Below are 17,135 nucleotides of genomic sequence, written 5' to 3'. Positions count from 1 at the left end.
CAGTGTGCATAAGGAAAAACACAACTCAGAAAAATGAACAGAACATATGCAATTTTCTGTCAGCTCAAAATTGCTGTTTTTCAGATTGTGTGTTCTGACCTTCAACCTTTGCACAAGACAGTGGTTCTTAAACTGTGCACTGTGATCCCTGGAGAGTTCAGCTGTTGGAAGTGGAAGTGATACAGGCACAAGCGTAGTACTGTGCCAGCTAATAGGGTGCAAAAAGTGAAGAGAGCAAAGTTCATTAGAAAAGGACAGGGTGCAAAACAGCTTAACAAGTGTTGCATTAAGAGATTCTTAATGGAAGAGAGATTATGATTTGCTCTGAAGAAAATGGTGATTTCAAAACTATAGGCTTTGGCATTGTTGCCCCCCCCAGTCACGAATCTTAAATTCAGCCAGTTTCTGTTGATTAAGAAAGGAAGGAATGTGTGAATAAGATTGCTGAAACCATTATTGAATACACAATGAAATGCTTTGTTCTCCCAGCCAAATCAGAGAGTTATGGATGAGATTCAGATTATATTCAGGCATAAATTCTGTGCTGGATGCCTATAAAACATGCCCTTAGATAGCTGTTAAAAATACAGTTCCTCCTCCTCTTAGGAAGATTACATCAAAAGAAAACAGTAACAAATGTGTGATGTACTAATAAGGACCGTCAGACTGAGTCACAAGACTCTTCTGTGTAACAAGGACAAGCAGAATGAGTTTTTTTTCAAACAAAGCTAAACTTTTGAACCAAACATGTTTTTCCTGTAAAAGTTTCCACATTTTAACTGTTAGCAATTAATAAATTAATACGGATAAAGTAGCATTAATAAATCTGCCTCCCGTACAAAAGTATTTTCTAATCTTACTACCTTAGAATTCAGACTATTTTCATTAATGACAAAGGTGTTATGAAAATTCTTCTGTTTCCACTCAGTTTTACTATGTGTAGTGTTACTGAAAGAGTTGAGGCCTTTCTGAAACTGAATTCATGTTTTATTTTCCTTTTAATTTGAAAATATAGATAAAAATAACTTTGAATTGAATAAATAAAGGTGATGGTCCTTCCAGTGCTTGCGGAATTAATACTGCTTGCTAAAAGCAAGCTAGGAAACTTGCTGTTCTTCTAGGATGTTTTATTCTCATGGTGCATTAAAGAGGATGTTTTGGATTTTTAGGAAGCTTAATAAATATCTATCACCATAATTGAGGAGCTCATTTCAGAACAAAAGAATGATTCACAGTGTTTTAATTATTTTAAGATCTAATTGTACATAGACTGGAAAATAATGTTGGGATCAAAGTTTAGTTTGATTTAAAGAAATCTTAATGTTGACGAATGCAAGCACTCCTATATGCATGTATGGAAAATGTATCTCGATTAAAACACTCAGAACTGAGGCTCTGATTTCCTTTAAGTGGATGTGTTTCATACCTACAGTATTTGAGCTTAAATTGTTGTCATATAGTCCATTTACTATACATAGCATAATAATAATGCATTAAACTGAGTGTATCTAGAGACACAGTTTTTGTTGTCACTTAGGTATTTCTGCTTTATGAAGTAACGTCTAGAACTCTGATAGCATAGGAGATGTAGGAGCAGAAAGAAGGGCACGCTTTCCAAAATCTGGCTTCATATAAAAAAACATTAATTCAGGGATAAAAAATTTATTTGTGTATTATAAACAAAGACCAAATGTATTCTTTCACAACTAAATGTTCTTCTGCAGTACCCATGCCACTGGTAGGTCTGCATGTCCCCTGACCCATTCTCTTTTTCTTCCTGGAAATTTTTCCCTGTACTGATTCTGAGGACATCATCATAAATATCCCTGTGATTTCTGCACACGTGGAAGTCTGACCAGAGTTACTGTTACACATGCTTGTAAGCTATGTAACACTGTGGGGTAAAAAGTAATACAATGTGCTGTGCTGCTAGTGTGAATGTATTCGGTCAGCCTACTGCCTCCTGGAAATACCGGATTTACTGAGATTTATTGCGGATACACAATATATACGACACTAACTGGAAGTTTCTGCTTTACTGCATGTATGCTACACAGCATCTACACTATACTGCACATACTTCTGGCCAAAAAATCCTTGCAAGAAATGTGACAGTGCTAGCCAGAGAGATTCAAGTTCTAGTTATCACATCAAATTTAGCATACCTGAATCTAAACTGTGTTGTTATGAAGTAACGACAGAGCATAGTTATCCTTTAAGACTGTATTCCCAGTGCCAGCTGCTGCAACAGGAGGAAAACAGGGCTGCATTTTACACAGATGGTGATTTTCTGCCATGTTTACTATGGAAACCAGTTTCTGGAATGGGAGCTTTTCTGAGTTGCCATTCTTCTGTTACTTTGTTCTGACATCAACCAGACTGAATTCAAACTTGCAAAGATTCAGTTCATTTGGCAGAATTTATTTACGCTCATAAGGAAGGACTCCACTTTTCCCCCATGTCACTTACTCAGCTTTGCCTTACACATCTTATAGCATGTATAATCTTGTAATGGATTGGAAAGAGTCTGGTGGTGTTAATTACACCTAGGCACACAAACACCGACTTTTAGGTTAGGAGGAGCATCCTGAGAGATTAAATTCTTAACAGCAAATATGTAACACGTTATCCACCTTTTATAGACTTACGTGGCTGGTGGTTGTTGGAGACTTCACTGATTTCCTAAGCAGTGACAGAAGCTGTTCTCTGTTCAGAAGTTCTCTAAAAACAAAGGATCAGTGTTATTAAAAAGTAGATATTAAAGTCTGGGGCCACTGTACATCCTTAGGGTCCAGATTTGCACTATTTAGTACAACCTCAAACAGATTTTGCTCCTATGCAATTCTCACCAAAAAAATTAAAGAATGCGTAAGAGGGAAATGCTGGGCTGTTGCTAGTCCTCCCTAATGCTGGGTAAGAATCCTCAACCCCCTCCAGCTTAGGGAAATTCACTGGCACAGAAAGGTATAAATCGCATATCTGTGTGCCAGCTTCAGAGTACCTGGCCACAAATACCTAAGCTGAGATTTTACGCGTTTCTCTAAAGGCCAGTGACATCTGATCTCATAACATAAAAAAATTAATAGAACAATCTTTAAGTCCAAGGATAGTTAAGTAAACATTTATTTTAGACTTTCATTATTAAGTGCAGCTACTTAAAAGTGAACAATTGCTATCACAGAGGGCACATGTGAAAGTAGTACAATGAGATAAAAATGTAGGAGAGTGAAAACGTAAAGAAAAAGCAGCTCTTGGTGTAACAATTAACCACCCAATTTACCCTTCCTTTATTCATCGCAGGATAATTCATTGTAACTGAATTAATGGTGAAACACTCAGTAATAGGCCTTGGTAAGGAAATAGGAGCAGTGTATCAGGATATCCTTTTTCCGCCCCAGAGTACCAATACTTTCAATTTTATATACAACGGAAGTAATTAGATGTAACACAAAGAAGCACAGCTGTGTTTCCTGATGGTCACACATGCAATAGCTACTATTGTGTAGCGTTTTGAGTATGTACACTGAAAACTGTTCAGCTGCTTTGAACATTCTATATTTTCGAGATTTAATTTCCATTAGTAGCTTTTAAATTTATAGTGGAATTTTAATATGCTATTATCTTAGATCCAATCCTGCATCCCTAATCAGGTAATTTTTTGCTGATGCCAGTGGGAGTTTAAACTGAATTAGGTATAGCTGCCAAACCCAGAGATGTGCAGACACAGGCGAATTTCTCATTGGAAGCAAAGGAAGTTACAGACTATTTGTCAGGATTTGCATTTAGTTGTATGTGTTTCTTTAACTTGTTCAAGTTCCAGCACCAGTACATATTCAAGTGTCTTACGGGCTAAGGGAGAAAAGCTTTATTGCTATGCCTTTAACTTCATTACATCATTTTCAGGCATATTAGCTAACTGCTGTGGCTGAAATAAAAGCATATCCTGTTCTTATTGTTAATGCAGTAGAACTATACTATCTTGTTTGTACTAGAATATGAAAAAAATAGGAGAATGAGAGTATTTTCCTGCATTTGTTCTTATTTAACAGCAATGCATTCATGGTTAAAGATTATGTTTAGACTGAGAAAAAAATTAAGGATTTTACTGATTACAATTATTTGGTTCATTTATTTTGTAAAGGATTCAGATCTGTTTCATTCTAACAAGCTTGGAAGAACATAGCATTTTCAGTCTCATAAATGTCCATCTTTGTAAATCTCTAGACTACCCACCACAGCTGCCAAAAACACATCCACTTCAATCCACGCCTCTTGAGGACAAAGCTGTTTTACACACCGAGACAGAAATTTTCCATATTGAAAAGAATTCTCCTTGTTCAGCACCAGGTTTAAAAAACATTTCCTCTTTCAGCATTGGTTCAGTTTCTGTGGCTGAAAAGGATCATTATCAAGAAGTGACTTTTTTGTTACAAAGGCTCAAGAGGATGAAGCCTCAGCATCAGCAGAACTGTTAATACAATGTGGTTTTGGATCTAAGGGTTATTCAAAGTTGTAAAAAAACCTAACAAATACCTCTTGTAATAAAAGGTGGAGGAACACAAACATATCTTAGATATCCTGATACCCAGAGAGAAGCTAATAATTAAAACTTCCTTGTAGATCATTCAGCACTGCAGACTGACAGTTAATTCAGAACACGAAGTTAAAAATCAGCACTACAGTCTAACTCTAAATACTTAATCTTCTCAGAGCAAGTTAAGACTTTAAGGATTTTATTTGCATGCATCTAGGGCAAAACATATTACTAATTCTCCAAACAAACTGATGTGAGTGAAGCACCCAGATGAAGCCTCTGCTGAGCTTACAAATATTTTCTTTTTCTGCGTAAGACTTTTAATGTTCTTACTACCGACCACTGGCTTTTAAAAAAAACAACATAATTTGAAATGTTTCTTTGTATTTATAAGGAGATGTCTCAGGGTTTATTATGGCCCGGTGAAAAGACAACAACATGTTTTGTGCACCTAGGAGCTCATGAACAGAATCATACAGCTCAGCTGGGCACGGGAAGAAGAAACAGAAAAAGCAACAGGAAGTTTGGTTCTTGACGGGCAAGGTGTCTCCTAGAGCACTTGTAACATCGGGCGAAGCGCTCCCGTTACTACAGCCCTTTGCAAGATGCAACCGAGCTCCCTACTACACAGCTCAGTAAAGGATCAGTCCGCAGCCTGCAGCAGCTGCTTAAGGCACATGAGGGCATAGCCATTAAGCCCTCTTTGCTCCCTGTCCACCTGCACAAGGCTAAAGCAGAATCTGGTCTGCAGAAGCCCAGAAGTAACCCCAAAATACACCCCGTGCTTAAGCTGTGGCAACAAGTTCCTGCAGCCTCGTGCCTGCGCTCTGCACCTTGAGCTGTTACTCTCTGGAGTATCTCCACAGTGCTCTCCAGTGCTGCGCTGTGCTAAGTTCCACGTCATGCTTCTCGGACTGAAGGCTGGCTGGGGCTTGCCGTGTTGATGAATACTTTCGCCTTTTTACTATCACTGCTTCACTAGCAGAAATTTTTAAAAAAACACCTTTCTTCACAGATTTGATTCTGCCTTATTGAATTTATTACACTTACATTTAAAACACTTAACAAAATCCATGACATTTCTCAGTAACAGACAAGGAATAAATTTATAATCAAAAGAATGTGCTTTCAAGTAAAATAAATCTGAAAAAAGACAAAGCCAAATTCACGTTATTTTAAGTGAAAAAATTGTGTCCCTGGCTGAAGGATAATATTCTTTTAATATGTAACATGGAATATTTATTTTGGTAACAGTAACAGAGAAGTACTCATCTAATTGCAAACAGTTTTGAAAAATAGCTTTGGAGCACAGATTTAAGACATATGAATTCCAGAGACTGAAGGGAAGAAGGATCTACAAAGTCCTATCACATGGATGACCTTCTCCCTATATATATATCTCTTTGTTCTTAAAGATCTTTTGATATTTAAGATTTGCAGTTCCCAAGTGATTCCAAGAACTAACAAGAAATTCCTGGAGAGGAAATGATAAAGAAAGCAGCTGGAAGACTATCCAATTCATGATTTAATTTTTTTTTTAAGTACAACACTCTTCATGACAGTCAATCTTGAACTGCTTCTTCTGTGTTTCATGTTAGACTTCCACATCCCATCCTGGACAAATGTCAAATAAACATATGTTTATTTTCAGACCACAGTGTCTTTGAGTATTGCTCGATTAACAAAACAAATACTTCATGTTACCAAAACCTGATGTGTCTGAGTTTTTGCAGATTCCTAACATCTTCACCAGGTAAGATTTCTGTTACTGAAAATTTATTCGCTAGAACCCTGTGTCTTTCTGAGTGACTGCCTATCACCAAAAGTGTTCATCTTCTGCTTTAAATAGGTATCTCTACCTATCCTGCAAGGTAAACAAAGCAAAACAAATCAGGTTTGATTCTTCGTGGTTTACTTGACAAAAAATCTTCGGTTAAATTTCCACAGTTACTTTCATTCGGGGAAATAGAGTTGGGTTCTTCAGGCGGTGCATAAAGAAAATGCTTCCATCATCAGGTCGAATGTCTCACATGTCAGGATTGGTCAACAATCCCCTTCTCACACACGGACCGCTGTATGATTGTAAATAAGCAATTTTAGTCTACTCACTCATTGTTTTTATGCTTTTGCTGTACATCTGTATGTTTCAAAAATGACAGTTTTATACCCATGTGAAATTGCAAAGATATTGTAAGTACTGCACATTTTGAAAGGCACCAGTACTTTGATGTGATGTTTTGTCAGACATCCATCATAATCCAAATGCTTTTTAAGGTTGTTACGATTCATCATTTTAGATCAAGACTCAGTTCTGTCTCCTGCAGCCCTAATATTATTGTAACGTAGCTTACTTTTACTGACTTTATTCTCTGATTAAGATGAGTATTTACACAGTGCTCTGTATTTACGCAGAGAATAGGCATATTGGCCACGGCAATGCAAACTTCATCCTCAGCACCACTACTTCTGACCTGACAGGGACTGTCACCTGTGACATCTTCAGTGCCCGAGTGCCTTGAAAAGTACTAGCTGAGGCGGCAATTTCTGCGATGTGCAAATTTACGCTGTGGAAAGTGGATGAAAATAGTCAATGCATTTCACACGAGGGATCAAATAAATTTCAAGGCTAGTGGGTTTTGCTAAATTCATGCATACTGGATTTAAATCAATACGCAACGCCTGAAAAGCACGGGACTCTATTACCACACAGATTATTATTTAACGAGATGCTAGCTCTAACAGCTTTGGTTCTGGTTGGGAGCACACACACGCACGTTGCATTCTTCTTCCATATCGAGTGTCTGTTCTGTTGCTATAATCTGATAGTAGACAGAGTGGAAGAACAGCAGACTCATATTTTCCTTTGAAATTATAAACATAAGCATACAAGTTCTGTATTGCTTGGCATGAAGGCTGTGATTTTGTCTTTCTTGCAGGCTGTCTTTGTTTTGGACACTGGCAGATTTTTCTGGATGATGGTCATCGGAAAAAATTTTCTAAAATTCTAGTAAGACAAGACCTGTATTTTTAAATGCCTGTCACAGCAGTAGCTGGCCACCTACACTTACTAGGTGTGCCTTTAACCGCCTACATTTCAAAGGAGTCTGTGAAGTTGATAGGTTTGAAACTATACTTCCTCTTTTGTTTTGCTGTACAGGATAGTATGCAAGCTAAGCACTCGCCTATAAACGCATGTGAACGGTTTTGCAGAGCCAGTGCTCTCATCTTACATTCAGAGGTGAGAACTCTGGAGTGGAGTACACAATATTTATCAGTCCTATATGATAGTAGCATGCAAAAATGAAGCTAGACTGTGGAGAGGTCAACAAAATAAGCAAGCCCGTGTTTCCCGCAGTATACGCACATGTGGCCATTTGGCACTGATAAGTGAAATTGCTTCCCAGTCGGTTATTCTCTAGAAACAGTTTATCTGAGCAGGCATCTTGACACCAGCAATTGCTGGTGTCCTGAAGGCCTAAAGGGTGTTTTGCTCTGCAGCAAAGGGAAACTAAGTAGGTTTTTATGATCTGTGTGATCTTCGTGTTCCCCAACAGCTGGCTTCGCGTACAGAGTTCTTGACGCAGAATAACCAAATGGAAGGCAAGACCATGTCAACAACACAACTGCCACCACTTTGTTGAGTGAATGATTAAAAAAGAGCAGCCCAGGTGGGAACTGTACGGTCTCCTTGTCATATGACATCCTGCCATTACAGCTCCTTCTGCGCTGCTGCTGGGAGACATCACTTGAAGACAGACAGGCAAATTATTGCTTTGCTAATTTGTCCTAATGACGAGGAGCTTGGAAACAAAATGCAAATCACGGCCTTCAGCAACCTTATCAGTGGGCAAAGCAGCTCACTGCAGAAGTTATAAGGTATTCCCGTCTAACTAACTGGGCTTATTTATTTAGAGATACAGGAAATGGAAAAAAAAAAAGCAAACAAACAATTCTGCCCTTTGCAGTGGAGCTCTCCCTCACACGGCACGGCAGCGTCAGAGCTGTTTTTCCACACAGCCAGACGGCCGCTTCAGGCCCTCATTTCTCCCCGTGCTGCCGCCTGCTCGTCGCCCACCCCAGCTCACAGCCCCCCCCCCCCCTTTAATGCACATCAAAGCTGCCACGCTAATCCTCCACCCCACCTACTCCGGGAATCCTGGCAGCTTCGCCATTTTCCACGGCGCCAACCCCACCAGCACCTGGATGCAGCTCCCCGGCCCGGCAGCCATCTCCCGCCTTCGCCGCTCCTCACGCCTCGGTCCGTCTCCCCGGCTGGCACCGCCTCCGCGACGCCCACCGGGCCGCCTGCCGCCCTCGCACCTTCCCGGCCTTTCCCGGAGGGGCTCCCGCGCCCTCCTCGCCGGGAAGGCCGTCACTGCCGGGGCCGGGGGCAGCGGGCGGGAGCTCGCTGGCCGCGGAGGGACTGCGGGGGGAGGACAAGCAGGCCCGGCGAGTTCTCTCCCGGGGTGCCCCGCCAGCCCTCCCGCCCACGGCACGCGTCGATGGAAGGGCGGAGGAGCAGCCGCCGCCGGGCCGGGTGGGGGAGGGGGGAGGGGATCCCGCCTGCTCTGAGGGGCGGTCGCCCCTGCGCCAACGGCCGCGGCGCGCTCCCGCCGCCCCCTCAGCCCCTGCCGTGCGCGCCCCCGCGGCCGCCCCTGCGCCAACGCCCGCGGCGCGCTCCCGCCGCCCCCTCAGCCCCCGCCGTGCGCGCCGCCGCGGACGCCGGCTGCAGTGATTGGAATCCGGCTCCTTCCCGCCCCGCCCCGCGCCGGGAGCGCCTGCCGGGACGGAGCCTGCGCCGAGCCCCGGCCGCCCGTCCCGCCCTCGGCCTCCCCTGCCCGACACGCACCCGCCTTCGCCCCCGTCTCACCGGAGCCGTCGGGGCCCAGGGAACAGCCCGCGGAGCGCGGCGGGGAGCGGGCCCGCTCCCCCTTTCGCCTTCCCTCCCGCCGCGGAGGATGAGGAGCCCCCACCGCCGGTGAGTGCGGGGCCGCGCCGGGCGTGCCCGCGGCTGGGGAGCGGCGGGGCGCTGTGTCTCGGTCGGGGTCCGTCCGTCCCCCGGCGGGGTCTTCGCCCACCGGCTCGCTCGCCGCGGCCCGGCCCCAGGGAGCGCCGTCGAGCGCGGACACCCGTCTGGCGGCGGTTCCCCCTCCCTGCCCCGTCTCCTCCGTGGAGCGCCCCCCGCGCTCCGGGCGGGGGCGGGGGTCGGGCCGCGGCCCGCGGGAGGCCGGGCGGGCGCCGCGGGGGCTCGGCGGGGCCGGACCGGGCGGGCTGGCAGCGCGCCTCGCCGCCGCTGGCCGTGCGCTCCTTCCCTCCCTCCCTCCGCGTCTGCGCCCCCGGTGTTGTAATCGCGGGCCCGGCGCCGAGCAGCCCCGGCCGGAGCGGGCGGCAGCGGGCAGGGCGCGGGGGGCGAGGCGCTGCGCCGCCTCGGCGTGCGGTCCCTCGGCCGGCCCGCCCGGCGAGGCGGGGGAAGAGCCCCGGCGGGGGAACAAAGCGCCCGGCTCGCCGCGCTGTGCCTCCGCCGGGGAGGACGGTGCTGCTGAGCGCGGTGATCTGCCATGTTTGCGTAACCCATTGCCGAATCCGTTGAAGAGGGTTTAAAACAGGAGTGGCTCTTTACCACCCCTTCCATCGACCACCCTCTGATCTGTGATTTTTTTTTTTTTTTTTTTCTTTTTTTCGTAAAATTGAGAGTGAATCCGGCAGCGGGGACTGGCACAAAGTTGTGGCGTTTCCATTGAGCAATGACCTGTCACTTTGCGTCAAACATTGTATGGTGATTCTTCCCAGTGTAAATTGATTGCGGTTCTAATTAACATTTTTTTGTTCTCCCTGGGCAAGTAGTTATTTCTGAGTTCTTTTATCGAGTTAGTGTCGTGGGGATCGTTCAGGCCTGTTGTCTGAAGGGTTAGGGAAGCTCATTTTGTAGAGGAGGACTTTGCTGGATTGAAAAAGTTGCCTGAATTGTAGTAGAACCTAGTCCTGGAATAAAGAAGTTTTATATGTAAGCAGTTTATATTCAGATACTTTATCAAGTCCATAGCCGGAAATACCCCATGTTGTGGCATTTGTAGAAGTCTGGATAAAATTCTTACCGGCAATGTATTTGTCCTTTGTTTTTGTACTTTTGTTCCTTTTGTAACTTTTTCTCAGGTTATTCACCGAATTTCATTTGTTGTCTGTGTATTTTACATGTTTTTATGTACAGACGTACAACCCAGTAGGCTTGGAGTTCTAGTCTGAACTTTTGCGAAGGATCTTCTCACGCAGCTGCAAGATTGCACTGCCAGTCCTTAGTCTGTCCCCCTTGGCTGCTCTGTTCTGGGGACTAGGAGTGTATGTGGCTGGATCAGATTTTTTTCGGTTTTTTTTGTTAAATTGTGAAGTATTTAAGTTTTGAAGGGGACCTCTGGATGTTATCTGGTCCAGCCCCTGTTCAAATTAGAGAAGAAAGCTGTTGGGAAATTGCAGGCGTGAAATAGCGTGTTGCTTGGAATTCAGTGATCAAATACGTGTTTACTGAAACAGCGTGTAGCTAGCCCATAGAGTGTCTTAAAGTATAGGACCCAAATCCTAACATTTTTGACACTGTTCTGCAAGATCCTAATAGTGATAATTGTGTGCTTTGTGATGAGAATTAAAAATACTGAATATGGTAGAGTGTGTGAATGATATAGGTGCCTTTTCTGGATACCAACATTCAGGACTTGAGGATCGAAAGTGCAAGTAATGTAACAGAAGTAGTCAACTTTATTCTTTGTAGTAGTTGGTGTATTTATTGAACTACTTCAGGTCGGGGCTAACAAAATGTTGGTTATGTTTGGGGTTGAATACAGTGCTTGTTCAGATGTGCAGTAAACAGTGCCTGCTAATGCCTTTCAAAACGGCCATGTGTTTGCCATAGGTGAGCATTACTGGTGTGTGAATCACAGAATGTTCGGGGTTGGAAGGGACCTCTGTGGGTCATCTAGTGCAACCCCATATGAAAATGTCATGGAGCGTTGCACTGCAAGAGAAGAGGATCTTGAAGAAGCAATGTCTACTTCTTAGAGACCTGAAAGGCAAGCAATTGATTGATAAATTGATTTTTTTAAAAAACTATTTATTATCTTCTTATTTTTTCTTTATTTTAAAATTGGAATGATTATAATGTTTTATTTCTTCTTCAAGAAGCAAGATTCTGTGGCTATGTAATGTTAAAGATGTCGGGAAGGACTTGCTAAATATTCACTAAATTATGTTTTTATAATGAGAGTACAGGCTACTTGAATATTTTAAAAGAAACAGGTGTTTTGAAAATAGTGGTATTAAATTACTCTGAAATAATGGAATATCTCGTAAAATTGTGCATTAGTCAGTGTAACTAAGAACTCTACAGCTTTCCAAGGCATAGTGGAACACGAATGTGTAGATAGGAGGATCTGAGTACATCCCTTTCGCAGAAGGGATCAAAGACCAGATACTAGTGCTTGTACTAATTTTGGTGTAGCTGGACTTTCCAAGGGAAACAAAGCCCATAAAAGCAAACAAATCAAAGGGAAAAAACCACCCCTCATTTTCTTTTTTTGTTCATTGTTGTGGCTGGTAACTTTTATGCTGAGGACAGTATCTCTTTCCAAGAGCAGGTAAGGGTCTGACACATGGAGCTGCAGTAACTTCTTTGGTAAATTGCTGAAAAACATAGATGGATGAACGAGACCAGACAGTATGCGGCAGGGAACAAATGTGTCTCTCCCTTGCTCATGTCAAGCATCGGTTGAAGATCTGTCCTTTCTGTCTGGATACCTGGGAAAGTGGCTGGTATTTCTTGCTTCCTAACTAAAAAGAGGGCATATCTTCAGTGCTTGGGATTTTCTTACCTTACGGTCATCTGTAAACAAACGACAGGAGCAGCTCAGTAATTTAAAGATGCATCACGTCAGATCTGTTGTATATGGGCACAGGTGGGGTCCTTAGAGCTTTGTTTCACTTTGTAATATTCTCAAAATGCAGGACTTGGGGGCAGGAGCAGAGTGCGTGTGCTTGGTCTCCTGACAGCAAACTTTTCCTTTCGCTGCTGCCGATTTGGTGGTTCCACTTTTTCCTTTCTTGGATAAGATCTGCAGAACCCTCTGCAGTTCCACGCAACAGTTGTGCTGGTGGTCCCCAGTTGTGATGATGTCTTCTGGGCCTTCCACAATGGTTAATGCCTTAAAGGGAAAGCAGGGAATTCCTTTCTGCTTGGTTTTCTTGCCATCCCTTAAAGTTGCTGTGAAGTCTGCTGAGGGTTTGGTATTCTCAGACGTAGTTTTACTTATTCTGAAAAGTGTTTAAAACTGAAAACAAATGTAAAATTTAACCTGCTATATTATGTCCTTTAAAAATAATGCGGGGACTGGATCCTTGACATTGGGCAAAAAGTTGGAATAGTTACCTCATTTGTCTTCATTGTACAGAAAACATCATTTTAGCGTTCTGAAATCTTTTATTGAGAAGACGCATGGAATAGCCATTTTGTGAAGGATTCGGTCCTGAAACGTCTGCTCAGTACTTTCTGCTTCGGGTGTGTGATCCGCAGGAGGTTTAGTTTGATACAAACAAATAGCTGGCCCACCGCTGACCAGGCACTCAGCTAGGGGACAAGCTGCATGCTTGCCAGAGTGGTCTTGGCTGCGAGCTGGCTTCCCGGTGCCTTGCCAGATGCATTTACGGAGCATATTAGGTGTATTTTATGCCCACTCTCCCCCAAAAGAAAAACAAAGCAATTATTCTACTAGTCTTCAATATATATTTTGAAATTCATTGTAGTAGGTTTATGACACTGAAGCATTTTAGGTCATCATATATATTTGATATATTCAGGAGACTGAGAACTTCATTCGTGTTGTTGTGATAGTGATAAGATGCATGAGTTTCGGGTTATGACCCTGTTTTTTTCAGCTGTACGCAAATGGTATGAAAAATACAGTCATTTTGTCTTCAGGTTTATAATCCAGATAGTTTCCTTTCTTGTCATTTTTCTAATCAGTGTCTTGTAGTTGCTTTCCCGTTTCGTTTGAACTCTGCGTTTCAGTTAGGTTTACTCTTTTATGATGGTCTGGTTAATAAAACTCAGAATAAGTGTTAAAGTAGGAAAATAAACTCTACTTCATGATTGTGATGATATTGATGGGCTGTATATGCATGATGAAAGCAGAAGCAGCAGCAGAGCCTTATGTAGGGTGCAGTGTGTTGTCACCTCAAAACTTCTGCAGCGACGTGGGGTGTTGCAGCGAAAGCGATTGGCATAGTGGGGCTCGTCCTTCGAGTCATCAGCTGAGTCTGCCTGTACCGAATTCACTGGTGCTTGTGTTCATTGAGGGGGGGGAAGTGTTCCAAGTAGCATGAAGGGTATGATCTCTCTCTAAATGTTTTGTAAAGTTCTGATAAGACAAAATCTATGAAGTAGTAGTTTATAGGGTGCATACCTGTAGCATGTGGCTGAAAGCTTCTGATGCTCATTTTTTCCTCAAAATAGCATTTCCCACAATAGAGAGGAAAATATAGTAGGTTTAAATGTAATTTTAGTATGTGATGAGTTGGCTATGAGTTAAAAGGGAAAAAATCGGTATTACTAACTCAGCTCTGCGGGACTGTACTTAATTTGCATCATATGTTACACTAGCAGCAATGCATTTTATAAAAATTTGAAATCGCTTAAATTTTCTGAGTGTTTCCTCACATAGTTGCTTTACGTGATGGCTTCCGTCAACTTTACTAGCGTGGAAGCAACTAGCAATTCTTTGTGTCTTATGTTCTCTCAGTTCACCATCTGAAAGGGAAAACTGTCAGTCTTGCTGTGTTTTGGCCGACAAAAATACAAGCAGATGTAGCAGGGATGAGTCGGAGAAATATCAAAGAAGGTCTCAGAAGATACGTACCAGGATACAGACCTGGTTTGTGGAAGCAATTTTCTTTTTACTGCTGCAGCTGTTGAAATGGTCTAAATTTGCTTTTCCTTAACTCTCTTTTCTTTATAGTGTTATTTTTTTTTCTTGATTAGAAAAAAAAATGAAAATGTTCCTATGCCTTCACACTTCCTCTGTGAGAGCCTGATCCCAGACTTGGCTGGAAATCGGTGGGCAGAGCCCCAGTGACTTCTGGAGGACTGAAGTCGTTAGAGACTTCACTTCTGCAGAGAACTAATATTCTGCTCATGAAAGATATGTTGTGTGAATGAGTACATTGTGTGCTCAGGGTCAGAATTTCAGGGATACAGAAGTGGTGAATAAGCTCAAATATTGTTTTCTTAATTAATCGTTCTTTTTCCTGTTCCTTGTTCAGTTGGAAGTTCACAGTGTGGTGGTGATGCAGGGGCTTATGCGCTGTCCCATGTTGTGCAGAGGTACAGCAGGTCTGAAAAACAAGCGTGAACTGATAAGTTGTGAGGAATTCTTCAGTAGGAAGAGCAGATACTGGAAATAGGAAACACTGTTATCCCCTGTGCTTGGGAATGGAAGAACTTGGAGGGCAGCAAGAGGACAAGAGTGGGTTATCGGAAGAAGACAGAGTGAACCTCAGTGACTGGAAATGTGAATGTGAAAACCAGAAAGCTGTGTAAAACATGCTCCTCCTTGCTGTATATCCTTCCTAGTGGAGGAGAAATTAATCTTTTCCAGAATACCTTGGAGAAGGTTTCAGAAACCCTCCTGCACCCTAGTCTGGGCTGTCCGAGGGACAAGAGTCGCGATTGTCAGACGCCGGTCTGGACAGCTGAGAGTTTGTGATGGGACAGGATGGGGACAGGGCATGGGAAGACGCTGCCAGCTCTTCAGCTGCAGCCATTCTGCTTAGACTCAACACCTGAAACATGGGCTACCTGCTGCTCAGATTACTGAAGGGATTTTGGCAATAATCGAAAAATCTGTAGTGGTACTGAGCGCTAAGAGGAAAATGGCCCTGGTGATAGAGGATACGGGAAGTTTTATTGGGAATTTTATTTGTGTTGCTTTAAAGTATTTTTTAAAACTTTTTCTGAATGTCTCCTCTCTCGGAGGCAAAGCAAACAATAAATCTCACAGGATGAAAAACTGCTTTTTTGGTTTTATGTACTGATGTATTTTTCTAATTCTGTCTTCTGTATTTACTAGTTCACAACCATTTAATCTTTTTCTTGTGAAGGTGTCACGTGGAAAATTTTCTGTAGGAGTATTCTGAAGTGTATGCCATTCATTAGGATTGAAGATTGTGCCCTTCCTCACCCAGGCAAATTATTCGGAGCTTAAAATTAAAATAAAAATTTGATAGGTTTTGCAGCCCATCTGTCACAGTTGCTGAGCTGAAACAGTGATCCTGCCTGAGATATTTCTTCTTTAAAACTCATAGTGTGGGCTGAAGTTTAAGACAGATGATATTGTATGACCCAGTCTTCTGCTTTGGTTAGATGAATGGAAATTCGTTTGAACAATGCTAACTCCATTTAATTACTTTTTTTTTACTACTTTTGCATTAATTGATTCTGTACTGAATTGATTTAAGTTGACAAGCACTGATACTGGTTTACACTAATCTTTATATGTTTTGTAAAGCTCTTTTGGTACTTGGTGAGTTAATTTTTTGTTTGTTTGTTTAAGCTTACAGCTATTATTAATTTAATATGACTCTAAAAAGAAAGAATCAAAACCTGGAATTTTGTCCTACTCAGAAGTTGAGGCAGAGAGCCCTGGTGAAGTGTAGGAACGTTCCCATATAGCTGATACTCTTCAGTTTCCTGCTCTTAAAATTTCATGGAAGGAATGCAGTTAGAGACTCGCCAATTTGGGTTAAACCAGGAACTGTGAAATAAAACCCGATCCAGACAGGACAGTTTTTATTCAAACCCAAGCCTCTGTTGAACTGTCTGTTTTTGTTCCGCCTCTGGCCCTGCTTCACTCCCCCACCTCTCTTCAAATTCACAAGTTTTTAAATGTAGGGATGTTTGTAATTTAGAAAATTATTTTGGCATAATGAACTAAAACAGAAAGGAGGGGACTAAACTGAGGGAGGTCAAAAAACAGATGGAAATAGAAAAATCTGAAAACATCTAGTAAAAAAAAAATCACCCTTGAAATAATGGAATCTAAATGCTGAAATTATACATCTGCTCGGCAGCTGTGCATTCCTTAGCCAGAGGTTCTGCTGCAGAAATGGCATTAGTCAACTTTTTCTCAAAATTTCAGATGCTGGTGTACAATATTTACATCTCTAATACTTTTGGCAATAGTCTTAGGAACCTGGAGTTGGGAGTAGAATAGAGGTGGAGGGAAGAGCTGGTGAGCTGACGTAAGAATTTCCTTCTTTGTCTTTAAGCATCTGTAGCGTGTATGGTTGTTTGCTGCAATGAAATTCAGTGATTTTCTTTCTCGGTTGTTCTTTCTGAGTGTCTTTTAATTTCTGCTGACGTAATTTCAGAGGTGAGATTGGTTACAGGAAAAACAACCAAATAAAAATATGTGAAATGAGGGTGCACTAGTGAGAAAATAATGTTACAAATGAAGCAACCTGCCTCAAGCGTTTTGCTCCCAGCAGTGGCTGGTGGTATTGCTCCAGTGGAAAGCACAAGACAGTCTGCAGCAGACGACTGTGGAATTACACCGCGCTGTGG

At 42.7% G+C, this 17,135-nt stretch overlaps 1 protein-coding gene and 1 long non-coding RNA gene across 10 annotated transcripts in view; one reads left to right on the top strand and one right to left on the bottom strand.

Annotated features, from left to right (window-relative positions):
* Nucleotides 1–9,670, bottom strand: part of LOC142361616 (uncharacterized) — a 60,019-nt gene extending 50,349 nt beyond the window's left edge. For 6 of the 8 annotated variants that reach the window (XR_012764259.1, XR_012764257.1, XR_012764253.1 and 3 more), the window contains exons 1-2: nucleotides 8,677–9,149; nucleotides 2,649–2,721 (exon numbers count right to left, since the gene is read on the bottom strand). This is a non-coding gene — a long non-coding RNA (uncharacterized LOC142361616). Of the gene's footprint in view, nucleotides 1–2,648; nucleotides 2,722–8,676; nucleotides 9,150–9,404 lie in introns of those variants that run through there. The other 2 variants (XR_012764260.1, XR_012764258.1) reach the window with 2 other exon arrangements.
* The window catches only part of BMPR1A (bone morphogenetic protein receptor type 1A), an 87,492-nt gene continuing 79,658 nt past the window's right edge, over nucleotides 9,302–17,135 (top strand). For both annotated transcript variants that reach the window (XM_075423025.1, XM_075423023.1), the window contains exon 1: nucleotides 9,302–9,512. The gene's annotated coding sequence lies outside the window, so the exon portion shown is untranslated. The remainder of the gene's footprint in view (nucleotides 9,513–17,135) is intronic.

This window comes from Opisthocomus hoazin, chromosome 6 (genome assembly GCF_030867145.1).
Source record: "Opisthocomus hoazin isolate bOpiHoa1 chromosome 6, bOpiHoa1.hap1, whole genome shotgun sequence".
NCBI classification, from domain to species: Eukaryota; Metazoa; Chordata; class Aves; order Opisthocomiformes; family Opisthocomidae; genus Opisthocomus; species Opisthocomus hoazin.
This window is presented reverse-complemented; position numbering and strand designations above follow the sequence as displayed.